Source organism: Protopterus annectens, chromosome 1.part0 (genome assembly GCF_019279795.1).
Source record: "Protopterus annectens isolate FY-2018-M chromosome 1.part0, PAN1.0, whole genome shotgun sequence".
Taxonomy (NCBI): Eukaryota; Metazoa; Chordata; order Ceratodontiformes; family Protopteridae; genus Protopterus; species Protopterus annectens.
Window position 1 is genome coordinate 441,400,040 of NC_056725.1, and position 15,481 is coordinate 441,415,520.

Consider the following 15,481-nt stretch of genomic DNA (forward strand, 5'->3'; position numbering starts at 1 on the left):
TGGAAATCTCCCCCTGTGGAGATTTCCATTTGCCTGCACGATATTCTGCGCTTTCAATGTTGTGGTGCCGACAATATCAGCTTCGATATTGTCGGCTTTTGACATCGTGAAGTAGACCCGTTAAACCAACATTACTTCAAATGTAGAAGAGCAATACTTACATTATGTCCATGTCTGGAACATCCCCCTCCTGTTTGTTGGCCGGTCTCCACAGTGTATGTTGTAAGCGGTATATCCAACTACCCCCTGTGATGCTGTTTGTCAAACACCCATATGAAGACCTGCTTACAGTGAAGGAAAAGGGCCAACACCCACATGAAGTGCTTAGTTATAGGAGTGTGTTTCCCTTCAATTGGCTATAGGAATGATACCACAGCTGTTCAACATTCAATTAGTTAGTGGGGGACTGCAATTCATGCACAGGCCATCAGATGATCATGAGCATCACTTACAAATCTCAAGCTGCTGCCTAAGCAACACAGGTGTACTTTTTCACATCCACAAGAGAGGGAGTGAGAGAGACAGACAGAGAAAAAGTAAGAAAGGAAGGAAGTAGGAGAGTAAGAGCCAAGCATGTTTGTGTATGATCCATGGGTGGACAGTGGTATCTGGCATTATGACAGTTGCCTATATTGTGTACTAATCCATATTGTCACATGTTAATTGCACTGACTGTACACATTTATGGCTGAGGATTGTTGATAACAATCTCCACAATGTTTGGAAAATGTTGGCCTTGTAATGTTGACAATGGGACAATATAATGATGTGGCAAAACCCACAGTGCAATGGACCCTGTCATTACACAATTACCCCAACAGGACAATGATAACACACACACAAACACACACTTACCAGTACTGAGTTTTAAACACCTACATGACTATGTATTCCTATTAAATTGTTATGCAGTTATTGCATGTGCCACAGAGCTTACATGTAGGAGAGCTGTCCAAAGGTATCTTTGAAGGTGAGTGACATCAGCAACAGTGATAAAGGAGGTATAACTGAAGTGTAGTACATGTGACTTCCCACAAAAGCAGGTGTCAAAGAAGACACAACCACACTCTCTCAGGGAATGGCACACATTATCACAGTTAGCAAGGTCAGGATTAGAACTCCTACCTAACTAGTTTGCTACACTACAGTATTACGCAGTTATCATACATGCCACAGAGCTTATCAGGCTGGTATATGGCCAAAGGGTTATTTCAAGGTGGCTGACATCAGCAGGCATGCTACAGTGGGGCAATGGGAAGTGTAGTGAGTGTGAATGGCTTCAAAAATCATTAATCCCCCACACACACACGCACACACACACACACACACACACACACACACACACACACACACACACACACACACACTTGCCAGTACTGACATGCATGGGTTCATTGCTTCACATGTGTGTAGTAGTTGACTGTCTAGAAGGCTCTATAAGGCTAGACAAAGGGAATACCTTGGCATCAGGCCACACGACAATGGTCTCTAGTGTGACTCAGGGGTGTAGTCCCTGGATTGGCCCACACAGGTGGGTATTATATTCACCATCCACTCATCTGGGTTACTTTTGTGGGTGGCCAGTACTGTGTAATGCTTGCCATGTATGTGATCTTTATTCCATTACATGGACAGTGTCTGGGTTGTGCACATGTCCCACATGCATGTTCTGTAATGTTTGGAAATGTACTTGGGGTCTCTAGGGCATGTTGTGTGAACAGATTGTTATCATCTGATGTGGCATTCCTGACCTCATGTGGTGAGACCTGGCTATGGAACTGAGGTTGTGCCTGCACCTACATTGACAGTATGATACAGGTATTCAGTGGAGTTAGTGGCATCTGTCCATACAGGGCATGTATATAAGGCATGGTATTCCCTTTGCAGCTTACATTTGCAGACTCTACCGTTGTTGCAAGTGTCCAGTGGGGAACATAGCAAAGGACCACTGTAAGCATTTATTTGCCTATTGTAGGGATGGAACAGGGTGCCATGTCCTTTTACTAGCTGGATAACACACAGTCAGGAGATGTTACACATCACAGTACATTATGATGTCAGTGGCAGTGTTGTGGTCAACATGCATGTAGTCCACTGCAATCACACTGTAGTTACTATCTGTGGGCAATATGCAGCAAACTACCAATATATTGGTTATTGCCTAGCCAAGTGCATGGGTTGCCTATATTGTTCACTGATCCATAATGTCACATGTAGGGCTATGAATTGTCTACACCAGCCTCTCTGCTGCTTGGCATCTGTTGTCCTTGTAAGGTGGACATTGTGACATACAGTAGGTCCTCAATGTAACAATTTAGCAAAACCCACCCCACAATGAATCATGTCATTATACAATCACAGCAACCTCCACACAGGATACTGGTGACATACAGACACACACACACACACACACACACACACACACACACACACACACACACACACACACACACACTTGCTAGTACTGAGATTCAAACCCTACCACATTTATTGCACATGTCATGGAGCTTATTAGATGGATGGTGTCCCAAGGTACTTCTAAGGTGAGGAACATCACCAGCTCTTGTAAATACAGGCATTGGGTTATGTAGTGGGTGAGAGATCCCAAAAATAAGTTTACTCTAATCACACATTTACATTTGCTAGGGGTGAGGTTCAAACCTCTATCTAACAACCTTTATGGACCATTATGTTACACCTTTGCCACATGCAGCGCTAACCTGACATGGTGTAGATTTCACAACAGATACTTGTAAGGTAGATGCTCTGAGATATGTACTTGGCTGTAAATGGGGACAATTTTTTAAGGTACACACATACATATGTACACACACAAACACTTGCCACAGATGAGATTCAAACCCATAACTGTCTAGTTACTGCTACTACACTGTTCTGCATTTATGGCACTCACCGTAGAGCTTATAGGGCTTGCGCTTCTCCAAAGGTATATTTCAAGGTAGATGACATCAACAGGCTTGCTAAAGTAGGGCAATGGGAGGTGTAGTGACTGTGAAAGGCCTCAAAAGCATTACTGTGTACACACAGAAACATAGAGTTTCACAATTGCCATGTCTGGGATTAGAACTCCTACCTAACTAGTACAGCACACTATAGCATTATGCAGTTTTTGCAAGCACCACAGAGCTTACAGGGCTGAATCTTGTCCAGTGAGGTATTTCAAGGTGAATGACATCAGCAGGCTTGCTAAAGTAGGGCAATGGGGAGTGCGGTGTGTGTGAATTGGCCATAAACCATTCCTCTGGAAACACACACACAACAATCAGTCACACACACCTTTACATTTGACAGGACTGTGTATTTGGCTGCTAGATGAATAATGACTTGTACTGTCCTATTACACAGTTATCACAAGCACCGCAGACACTATAGTACTGAGGGCTACCAGAAGCAAATGTCTACAGTGATAATCATTGGCACATCATGTGATATTGGCCAATTGGATGTGTGGTGGGTGGAACAGGCCTCATGATGAGAAGCTCTTTGTCACTGTTTGTCTCTCTCTTCCCCACATCTCTGTTTGTGTATGTTTGACCTATTATAGTGTATTGTCCTTGGATATATGGGTGTATTCCTATCCAATGTGTGTGCAAAGCATGAATGGTGCGCAATGTGGCATGTGTGCACAGAAATCTGCAATTGACAGATATTTATAGTCCACTGTTGTTGTCAGACATGGACTTCATTTCTGTAAATGTGGGAGCATGCCCAGTATGACCCTTCTGTATTTTGTTGTCAGACATGGGCTTCGTTTCTCAAAGAGTGGGAGCATGCCCAGTATGACCTTCTGTATTGAATGTGTGAATCCATTCCAGGTAGGTTGTACGCCTGTGCAGGCATTTTGGTTCTGCACCTACAGCAAGCAACCTGTTTCTGCAGGTTATCTGTAGATAGGTTGACAATATGGAGTCACAGTGGGCAAAGGATAGTGGGATATTCTAAATAATTGTGTCTGTGCTGCTTGTGCTACATGGTTTTGGTGTTAGCAGAGATATTCAGACATATGTACTGTTTTACACTGTGATGTATTATGTCATCAACTACTGACAGATATACTTATTTGCTCACAGTAATTTCCTATGGAATACAAGATGAATGAAGCTGTGTCCAGAATTGTGGTCTGCAGCCTACATATTCTTGCACACTCATGCCATTCTGGAGGGGGAGCTGCAGATACTTGCTAATGGGTCTGTGTAAATGGTCCAGCACCTTGGTACTGTGGTGGCTGAGGATCCCCCTACTAGTACATCTATCGACGTGACAGAATGGCCATATCCTGCTGTGGCCATACCTCTCAGCTGTACAGATTCACACAGGTCACCCAGAGGCAGGGCTCATATATCTGGTCATTTCCCCTTCACATTGTGGTTTACGAACAGGTTTGTAACCACCCATTCCTGGGCTTGCAGGCAAGGATAGTATGGGCACACATCAGAGTTTTAGACTTCACACACTCCATGGCATCCATGCTTCTGCCTCCCCGCATTATTCTATCCTCTTCCTAACATTATGCAAGCAATATCTGATAAGTATCTCTATTGTTATCACTTTATCCCAGCAGTATTTAGGGGTTAGTCCACAATTCATGCTGTAGGACATGGTGGGCATGCTACTGGGATTTGTTGACATTTGTGCTCTGTGGACTGTGTTAAGTCGTTATTTGGGACTCCGTGAGATAATATACATTGGCAGTACGGGTGAGACACAGGCCTTTGACAGAAGACTGTAGGGCATTTGGTAGTGGTGCAGGCCTTCTGTAGCAGGCCAATGCATTCTGTCACTCCTACAGTCCCAGGCTGCAAGCCACTGAATTCCCCTGGGGTGACAGGGTAGGTGCGCAAGGTGTTAATGGCAATAGTTTCTGTCCTTATTAATCCATTGGTGTGGATGCTGGCAGGATGCTGCTTACAGCTAGGGCACACCTGCATGAGACACTTCTTCAGCATGCTGCATTCTGTGGGTATTCCCATACAGAAGTGGTGGTCATATTGTACTCATTCTCAACAGCAGGAATATGACCTGTGATGAACCTGTGGCTGATGGTGGGGTAAGCTGAGTGCATATGTGATATGGAAGCTACTTGCAGCTGACTCACAGATATACATGGGGCATTCCACTTATGCTGCCTTGTGCAGGGACATCAGCAGTTTCTCATTACTTCATAACTGTGCCTTTTGTGGTCTGCCAGTGATTGTCCAGACTACATCAGTATTCCATACTATACAGACAACTAATGTGCTGTTAACCTGTATGTACAATTCCAAAGGTGTGTCCATTTGACAGTAACATTTTATACACTCGCTGTCTAGGGTACTTCCACCTGTGTACTGTGTGTTTGTCTGGGCCCACATTCATGCCATGTCCATCTTTCAGATGGTGACAGATATTACATCCAACAATTAGTATGGATTACTGCTGGATTGAGTCTTGCTGGGATGCATTGTGTTTGGCACTGCAGTTGTCAGAACTTGGCCCTGTCATTAACAGTACTGGCCATAGGCCACCGGGACACAACCCTGCATGCCTACATGCTGACCACTTCCACACAATATACAACACACAACAACCTAACACACAGAGCTCTACATATTGTACACGTGCAACAATCTATCCTGTTAATTTGGCCAGCTCAGGTAATCTGTGCTCCACTGTTATTATACCCATATGTACATTTTACTACATTTCTATGTAGGATTGTGTGGGGGGGTGCACACCTGACAACTGTAAACATTCGCTATGACTGTACTGGTATTTGTGGTACTCTGTTGGCTTCCATTTCATTCTGTATTCTGACCTATCATGCAGACTAGAGACATATTAGTATAGTACAGTTCTTAGGTTTTATTGACCTACATTTCAGTTTCAGACTTCTTACCTTTCAGGACTAACATCCAACTGCCTGACCTGTTGTAGTCTGTCTGTGTAGGTCTGGAGGGGGGCTATTCTTCATTGCCATCAATCAGATGCCTTAGTACAGCCTTTCTTTGTGGTCATCTACACCTGTCCTGCTGGCTGAGACTGTTGTTGGGTATGTGAGCCTCACTGACATGCATGTGTGTGTCCTATGGACACACATTTGGTCCATCACATGTCCTGCAGTGGGACCTGTCACCTTGTCTAGTACTGCCTACTATGTTGACACCAGTATTTGCTATGGGATTCCATGCTGCCCACATAGGTGTCAACTATCTGCTGCCATCCTATTCAGCTACCCGATTCCCTTGCATGGTCACATCCATACCATAGATACAAGTAGCAGAACATACTACTCCATTCAGCAACTGATATGGAGAGTGACTTATCTTGTGGCTGGGCCACTATTGAGGATAGTGATGGAAGGCTGACTATGTCGGATGCACATAGTATACTCCCTATAAGGTAGTGTCATGTTTGGCATTCCTTTTACTCTATGTGCGAGTCAGAGACAGGTGTCATTCCCTGGGTTCCTACCATGTTAGGTATGTTCTATGCGTTGCATCTTTGCCAAAGCCTATGCATACTGAGCACTCCTCCTTCTGCCTATAGGGCAGGCTCAGGTTGTTCCTCCTCTGATTCTGTTTGTGTCTGTGCTGGCCTTGGCAATGGTGGGGGGCTGTGTGGCCCTGCCCCGTGCTGTTCCTGCTGCAGCTATTTCTGCAGGATCATATTATGTAGCATGGCACATACAATGAAAATTTGGGTACATGTAGCTGGAGAGTACTGCAAGGCTCCACCAGATATCTCCAGGCACCGGAACCATGACTTGAGCATCCCAAACATGCGCTCTATTATGATTTTGGTTTATGCGTGTGCCTCATTATGGAGTTCTTGTTCATGTGTGTGCATTTCTGATGGGTGTCATCAGCTATGGCTCCAGTGCGTAACGAGCTTCCCCCACTATGTGGCCATATGAGATGTCCCCACTGGCAAATCTCTGGTGCAGCTGCATCATATGCCAGATGTGGGAGTCATGATAGCTTCCAGCACACACATTCATTATGATGCCCTGGGCATCGCACATGACTTGGCAGTTGATGGAGGGGAAGCCCTTGTGGTTTATGTAGACCCTAGCCCACTCACTTGGTAGTGCTTTGATGTGTATGTGCATGCAGTCTATAGCACCCACTACCTCAGGGTATGCTGCTATTTGGTGGAAGAGATGCATATTGCTGGTCAATGCCTCATGGGTGGTGTGGAAATATATGTGCTCACTGGCATGTGCTGACATGGCATCCAGGAACTAGTGGAGTACCCTGGATGCTGATGCCTGTGAGATCATCATGATATCCCCAGATGGCCTTTGGAAGGTACCTGTGGCTAGTATTATTAAGCCTACACATACCCTGGTATCCACTGGGATGGGTTCCCCTCTGTTGGTTTTGTGTGTGAGGTGTGGCCAGCACAGCTCAACAATTTGCTGTAGGAGGTCTCTATCCACCCTATAGCACTCCACTATCTCCAGATCATGTAGCCCCTGGTAGGTTACCCTGGGTCTGTACACTCTTTTGCTTCTCCTCACTGTGGGTTGGTCATCAGCATTCTCATCCTCACCACCCTCAGCCTCTTCCACATATTGATTTATGAGAGCAAAAGCAGTCCTATCATTTTGTTGCTTTTGTTAGGGAACATTTCCCAGGCTGTGTACACCGGTGGTGTAGAGTTTGTGGGAAAAAACAGAGTGAAAGGTGTTTTCATAGTTTATAGTAGTGTGCTGGGCTGCTGCCTGTTTAAATGGCTGATTCTGATACATTTCACCTGCCAGCTATGCTAGTTCTCCTTGATTACCTTCCTACTGCGGTTTACCTTCCCATTGCCTTCCTTTGTAAGCCCCGAGGCTTGCCGCACAAACCCAGTGCTCAGATATGAACAGAGCTGCTATTTCCTGGTTTATTTATTTTTTGGTTTATAACATGGTGTGCGGCAGGCACACCCATTTAGGCAATGTAAATACTGCTATGCAGCTTCCAACACACCTCCTTTCTTAGCTAAGGGCAAACATGGGCCACATAGCTCCAATAAGCTTACAGCATGCATTATACACCCCCTTATGAAATCATCTAGCTCTTAGGCTTACACCATAGTGTTACTGCACCTACACATTTGGGTGCAAGCTAGCACTGAGGGGAAATCTGTGATTCAGTATCATTCCCCTCATTTGCATAGAATTGACTGGTAATGCATGGTTACAAAACTGACACTCAGCCTTCCCCCTTAGCAACTACTATTCCATGGTCTTGTTGTGTTATGTATGCCATTGACTATTATGGCAAAAATGATGATTTTGGTTTAAAAGCTTATTTCCAACTTTTTTAATTATTTTCGGGCTGATCCCTTTTGCGCACTGCTGCCCTATGCTTAAACAGCCAAAATTGGCCAAAAAAAGTTATTTTTTATAATTTTGAAACTGGTTTTCATGCCTATGGCCATATATTTGGCCTTTGACATGCCTAAGCCATATAATACATGTTTTTGTAGTTTGCAGAAATGTATTCAGCTACTGGCACTATTCCTGCACGGATGCCTGCCTGCTTCCTGGATTGCTAATTCATCTCATTTGCATGGTTTTCACCAGCAAATGAGGTAATTAGCATACAGGGGCTGTGTCCGTGCAGGAATAGTGCAGGAATAGTGCAGGAGCGCTCGTGCACGTCCAAAGAGCTCATTCCTGGATCGCACATCAGCCATATTTAGAGGCCAAAGCCTCCTTTAAACACCTCATTAGGCAACATCTCAAGCAAAGTTGGCAGTGCCATGACTGCTCCCCAGCCTAGTGAAAGCGGATGAGGTACACATACTAAACTTAGAGTACTTGATAATAGTTTTCACTCTTACTCACAAACACTGTCTAATGCACAATGTATGTACTGTACCTGTGTAATATGTATGTATTCTACCTGTGTTCCAATTTTAGCTGTACACCACAAATCTATTAATTACCTTTATTTTGAAATTAATAATTTCTTGTTTGTTCTCTCCACTGTAACTTTTGATGTGCTGCATACCACTGTAAAAACATGTCTATTGTAATTTGTGTGTATAGTGATCATGTCTAAATATCTAAATGTATCTGTAATTTTTCTGTGTGGAGCTTTTCTCCCCATGCCTCTGCTGAAAAAGGGCCTTTTTGGCTCAGTCAGACACCCCCTGGTTAACAAATGTAAAATAAAATAAAAATAAATAAATATTGCCTGCAGCAGCTCTTGCACTATTCCTGCACACCGTGCAGAGCTTGCTGAATCCTGGGGACTATGTTATCAATGTTGTTGAAACAATCTGATGCCTTCCCTTTAGTAGCCATGTAGACATGCCCAACACATTAATAAACAGTACTATTATAAGTTTGCATGAAAGGAAACAATCCTTTAATCCTGAGGTATTGTAAGGCTAGTATACCCAGAGGATAATGTTATCAGACACTAGATAGTTGTTTTAATATAAGTAGCTAAGATATCAAATTCAACATTGTTCCAACCATAGAAGGTGCTGTAATTAGATGGAATATATGCCATTTATTAAACATAATCTCATGTTCTAGGAAGGGGAAGAAAACTGGAGAGAACAAAATAAAGAAACAATTTGGCTGGAGGACACAATAACAAATCACTTTATCATGATGTGTAGGACCCCTCTGTTAGAAGAATGCCCATTCAGAAGTCGTAGTCCTTAGACTGTAAACACTGTTCGAGGGGCCTCTTCTCAAGAAACCAATACTTTATCATCTGTTATACAGGCAAGCAAGATATAAACCACCAAAGAGATATTTATGGAAAATGTTATGAGATATTCAGCAAGTTACACTGTAGAATGCAAAGCATTGTTTCCTTGTTTGTTTAGCAAATGCTGTTAACATTTATTCCAGTAAAGAATAGTCATTTCATCAATAATACTTTCAAACATAGGTTCATAGATAAATACTAGGCTATCACTCTGCAGATGGTTATACACTTAACCAATAACCAGTCAGTGACCAAATGTAAGAAACAAACCTTATTGCCTGTGAGGTAAATATATCTACCATTGTACTAACTTCCAACCTCAAACAGTTGTGCTCCCAGGCATGAAGGCAACATGTAGAACTTCACAGGACTGCAAATGGAGGTCAGGCTTGAACCTAGGCCCTTTTAGACTATGACTGATAATCTGACAGGCTTTGACAGACTGTGATGGTGAAACACGTGTCAAATCCATGCCCTGATAAACTGTGACTGTGGGACAAAGATTATAGCACTGTGTGCATGTTGTGCTTGAATGTGATTTTCCAAGGCAGTTGGAATTGTTAGCAATTCACTATTTACAATTGAAGATTATTTATTGTCTAGTAGACAATAGTAGTAGTAGTGTCAGTAGTAGTGATAATGACCTTCAACCAATAGGAATGAAACCTGTACCAGGTCCCTTCATTCAAATAATATGTTAAACAAGCCACCTCCTTAGTCAAGGCAAGCAATGCTGAAATGATAACCCTGGCCACATCTCTGGGATACAGCAGATTAGATTAGGCTATACTACATTCCTAGGACAGCTTCTGGGATATTTTAGTATGATACTGCTTGATGCAGATCCCCAAAATCAGAAAGTGCATGAAACTGGAGCTTACAATTGAGAGCAGTGTTTGAAAATGATGAGTCATAGCCAAACACAGCCTATTTGCTATTTTGGAAGAACACTTCTTCACTCGGGATCTGAATTATGTATGCTTGGCGGTAAAGCCATCCTTTTGATTTGATGCTGTAGTTTAATTTCCTTGGGGCATTTAGACACAGATGGTTATTTTTGTAGTGTTATTGTGATGACAAGTTTATTACTTGCAGCAGTCATAACAAATGAAGGAAGGTTCGTTGTTATATTTTACAAAATCACTCTAATATGTACTGTGAACAAGAACACATTATGAGATATACTTCTAAATGTTCATTAGTTATGACTTTCTCATGAAAATCTAGGGTCAGGCAAGCCTCTCTTTTATATACATATGCTCAAGTAGCAGTTCTGTAGACATGCTGCTTATTTCCTTTGCATAAAATGAACTAATGCTAAGTGTCCTAATATACAGTTTAAAGTGCTTTGCAGCAGCAATAATCCATTTAGGCTAATCCTTGTTCTGACTGTAAAATAATGCCTCAAACAAACCAGTGATTTAGTTTTCATTCTTTTGGTATATAAGAGAAGTGAAAGCTGTACTCGGCACACCACTGCTGAATATTCCTCCTATAAATCACACTTATGTCAGTACTGTGCACTTAACATCATTCACTGCAGAGCAGTAGCTACAAGGAATGTGCACACTGTTTCCCCCTCAAAAAGAGAACCACTGTCACAAAGATTTTCTTGATGTGTATTGATTTCACAGGACCCCTGTAAGAATGTGATACTGTACAATTCTCAGGAAAAAAACAGTGAATTCTAAACATCATCGTTACACTTTAAAACCATTTTTGCAGTGAGGTGCTTTGCTTTCCCACATCCCTACATCTGGTTTATTATTTACTAATTCTAAGACTGCTGTCAGCATGTGATTTTTTTTTTCTTGTCACCCCCACAGGACCCTGCCTAGTAGCACCCCAGCCTAGGCTCAGTTGGTTGATTCACTCTTGAAGAGTAGCAAATGGGCATTCCTAGCCTATATGAGAGTCCATTTCAGGAATACATATCAGTCCTGCATTCTCCAGCAACACCTTAGAGTTCCATGATTTCTGCATCCCATTGGGAAGCCTGCTTCCACCCTCTAGATTCTATTTGGCATACTACAGATCCACTATTGACAACTGGTACTCAACAGGTTCAGACTCCACCTTCACCACTATCTGTGGGGCTCGGTGATATGATACCGGATTACTAGCTACACCCTGAAATGGGTCCACTATAACAGATAAAAGTATCAAAACACCCTTAGTTTTGCCTCCTGCTATGCCAATCTTTTGGCACTGCTCATATCTTATAGTACCCAACTATTGCAATATCTAGCCAATAGAATTTAGCATAAGCCTCATGTTTGAATGCTTTATGTCCAGGTGGCCAGAAAAAATAAAATCATGGGTTGTGGACAGAAGAGTCTGAATGTAGAACCTAGGGACAGCCAATTGCTGTATTATTTCTCCCTGTAGTCCCCATCCATCAGTCCAGTCTCTATACAACAGTTCCTTGTTCCAGTGTATAAACTCCCTCTTTTCTTGAGAGTCTCAAGCTTCTTTGGCTACCTTCCTCAAGCTATGTAAGATGAGGCTCAAGCAATGTTTTTGTTGCATGTCTCACTTATGACCATCCCAGCTCTCTTTCCATAGGAAGTCTAGTATGTTTTGACAAATGTGGCTCAGATTTACCATTATTGGTACCAGCTATCCCTTCCTCTGAAGTAGTCCCCTTCACAAAAACTCCAGGACCATCTGACACATGTGATTCAAATTCCAGATCACCCTTACTATTCAGTTGAGCTCCAGAACAAACCATCAACAACCTTAATTGGTAGTGGATAGTTTGCCCAGGTCTTCCTTTTATGCATCATATTCTTGGCTCCATGCTGGATTGCTGGGTTGTGGGTAACTTCATGTCCAGAATATACTGTATACTAATTTCCTTTCAGGACCTCTTCCAAGATGTCGTAAAAAAAAAATAAATAAATAAAACTGCCAACTGCTTGTCTCCTTGTCCCCATTCTGAGACCAAATGAACTCTGAACAATTGCACCTGAAAAGGGTACCTCTCTCTGGTCTACTTCTACATTTTGAAGTTTCAAAACTCTGAATTTCTTATGGTCGAGACTGTAACATCAATGTTTTGAAACTTCAAACCATTTAAATGGAGATCGCCATACAGTGCGGACTGGTATAGTTACCATTTTCCTCACTATAGTGAGATCTAGAAGTTGGTATATTAAATTAGCAGGGGGGCACTGTGGGGCTTGCCTCCCTGCAAAATCATAAATAAAAAGATTTTTTGGTTTTTATTTATTTTTTTATTCAAATTTTCAAACTTTCAAAACTTTGATCTTATGGTCTCGACCATAAGAAATTTGATGTTTTGAAAGTTCGAAAATTAGAAGTAGACCTCTCTTCCATACTTGTCAACTATGCAAATTTTGGAGTGATGCCTCTAACATGTTCTCAGATTTTTGCTTCATCCAACTTATAATTGGAAATTATTTTCAGTAGTTTACGTTAATAGTACCAACATTTAAAAAGTGCTCCTAATTTGGAGCCTTTCCCTAATTATTTTTTCACTTTGTCCATAACTCTGCCCATACAGGTTTTGCAGGTATGGGCCTTCCCACGGTCCAAAATGGAGAGGATTGCACAGGCAAATAATTCTCCTGTATGACAACTGTAGGCTTAGCAATAGTTATGTCTGATGATGCATCCCTCTTAGCAATAGTTTCTTTATCAGCTACCAGGAGGATAGGTTACAGATCCTTTTGATAATCCTGAGCAATTGCAGTTTCAAGAAAACCCAATGACTGTCATACTATTTCTGTTAGCAACCTCAAATGGTTATTTTCCCCTCCATATCTCTGAGGTGTTACTGTTAGATAAAAAGATAAGATAATAGCAAATGTTTTAAGATTTTAAGTCTTGGTAAAATTTGAACATAAATGTTCAAGGTTTAGATATAACAGAAGTAGAGAAAGCTGGTAGACATTTAATTTCCTGTGAATGCCATTATCCTATTCTGCTGTGGACACAGAGAGGCAGAAATGGGTACTGCAACAGTGTAGACAGAGAGGTGAAGCCAATGGAATTAAATCAACCTTGAGGACGGATAAGAGTTTTGAAATACCAGGGGATAGAAGATTGTTTAATAATAGTAAGAGAAGGATAGTAAACACAAGGAAGAAAATGCAGAGGTATGAAAGAAATGGAGGAAACTGGCAGCAGGGATATTAGATGGGGAATATAAGTACTGACAGGGAATAAAAAGAACTTGGAACAAAGTAATGGAAGAAAAAGAGACTATTGGTGGAAGTATAAAAAAAAGTAATCATCTAGTAAAGCACAAAGATAACAACTATAAGTATGGACTAGTCACACATTTATTTAAGAATGAATTAATTAATACATAAAAGTAGAGAATATAGACATTATATTATGCAAAAGGCACACTTATCACTGGAAGAATGTAAAAAAAATATTTTAGTGAAAGCAGATGATGAGAAATACCAGAACACCCTGACCAAAAGTGGTATAAATATTAGTGGAAGATACTGAAAGAGGTAAAGAAAAAAGAATCTTGATGGAAGCTGGGTTATATTAGATGATAGGGTAAGAGGAATAAAGTATGCATTTATATTGGTATATTTTTTTCTGGAAAATAATGAAAGAATATACAATAAGAACAATAAGAATTTTGTATAAAGAAAGATGAAATAATGCATACAAACATAACAGGATACAGTTTAAACATTCTCTAGATAAAGCAATACAACAATGAGTTATAATTTTCATGGCAGGGCAAGCCACCCACCAGTGGAAACATTGGCTCTAGATGAATGTCACTGCTGAGGTGAGACCCTGACCCCCATGTGCAAAAATGGAAAAAGTGGGTTGTGGATGTGTGGAGCAGTAAGTTATAGGAAAAAACTAAGAAAATAAAGAAAGCAGAGTAGAGGCGTGTGGAAGAAATGAGAATGGAAGACTTAAATAGGATGGTTATCAGATGAGAAGAAATGTACACTTAGAATATACACTCAACCTGGACTATATTTCATCAATGTGATATATAAATGGAAGGATACGGAAGACTGAACGACATGCATATGCTTTTCATTAATCATTTCGTAGTGTTAAAGTAGCTGTATATAAAACTGGGAAAGGAATCTGGGGCATGGGAAATAAATCTGGGGTTGAGCAGCAAGCCTATAATAAAGGAAAAGATGGAGGGAATGCATTAGTATGGAGTATACAGTCATCTGATATGATTTAAATGAAATATCTTACACAACAAATTTCTGGATGAATGGTGAAACCATAATTTACAAACTACATTCCCAAAGCCCGCAGTACAAACATGTTTAACAGTAGACCCCAGCATATTCATCTTATCCAGTTTTCTGTATGTATTATGAAGGGTTTTGTTTTGCTTTAAAAAAATAAGTGTAGTAGTAAACATGTTTTGTGAATGCAATTTTAGTCTAGAGTATTGCATTTACTCTAAAGTAGGCCGACAGAAAATAATATCTAGCTTTGGTAGTATATCATGAGCTTTTGAATTTGTTTTTCAGGCTGATATGACAGAAAAAAATACTGAATGACATGTCATAGGGCATTTATAAAAAAAAAAACACACACAATACATATTGCTCATTTAAGAATTTTGGTGTTGCGCTATTTTTCTTTAGTTGAGATTAGGTTATATGAGTAATTTTCGGGGGTCAGGGTTACTTGATTTTTTTCCTTTTTTTGTGATATACTATATTTTCATTTTATTCTTTTCTGTTTTTTTTTTTTCTTTTGGAACTGACTGGTGTCTAGTGTTTTGGAGAGAGAGAGAG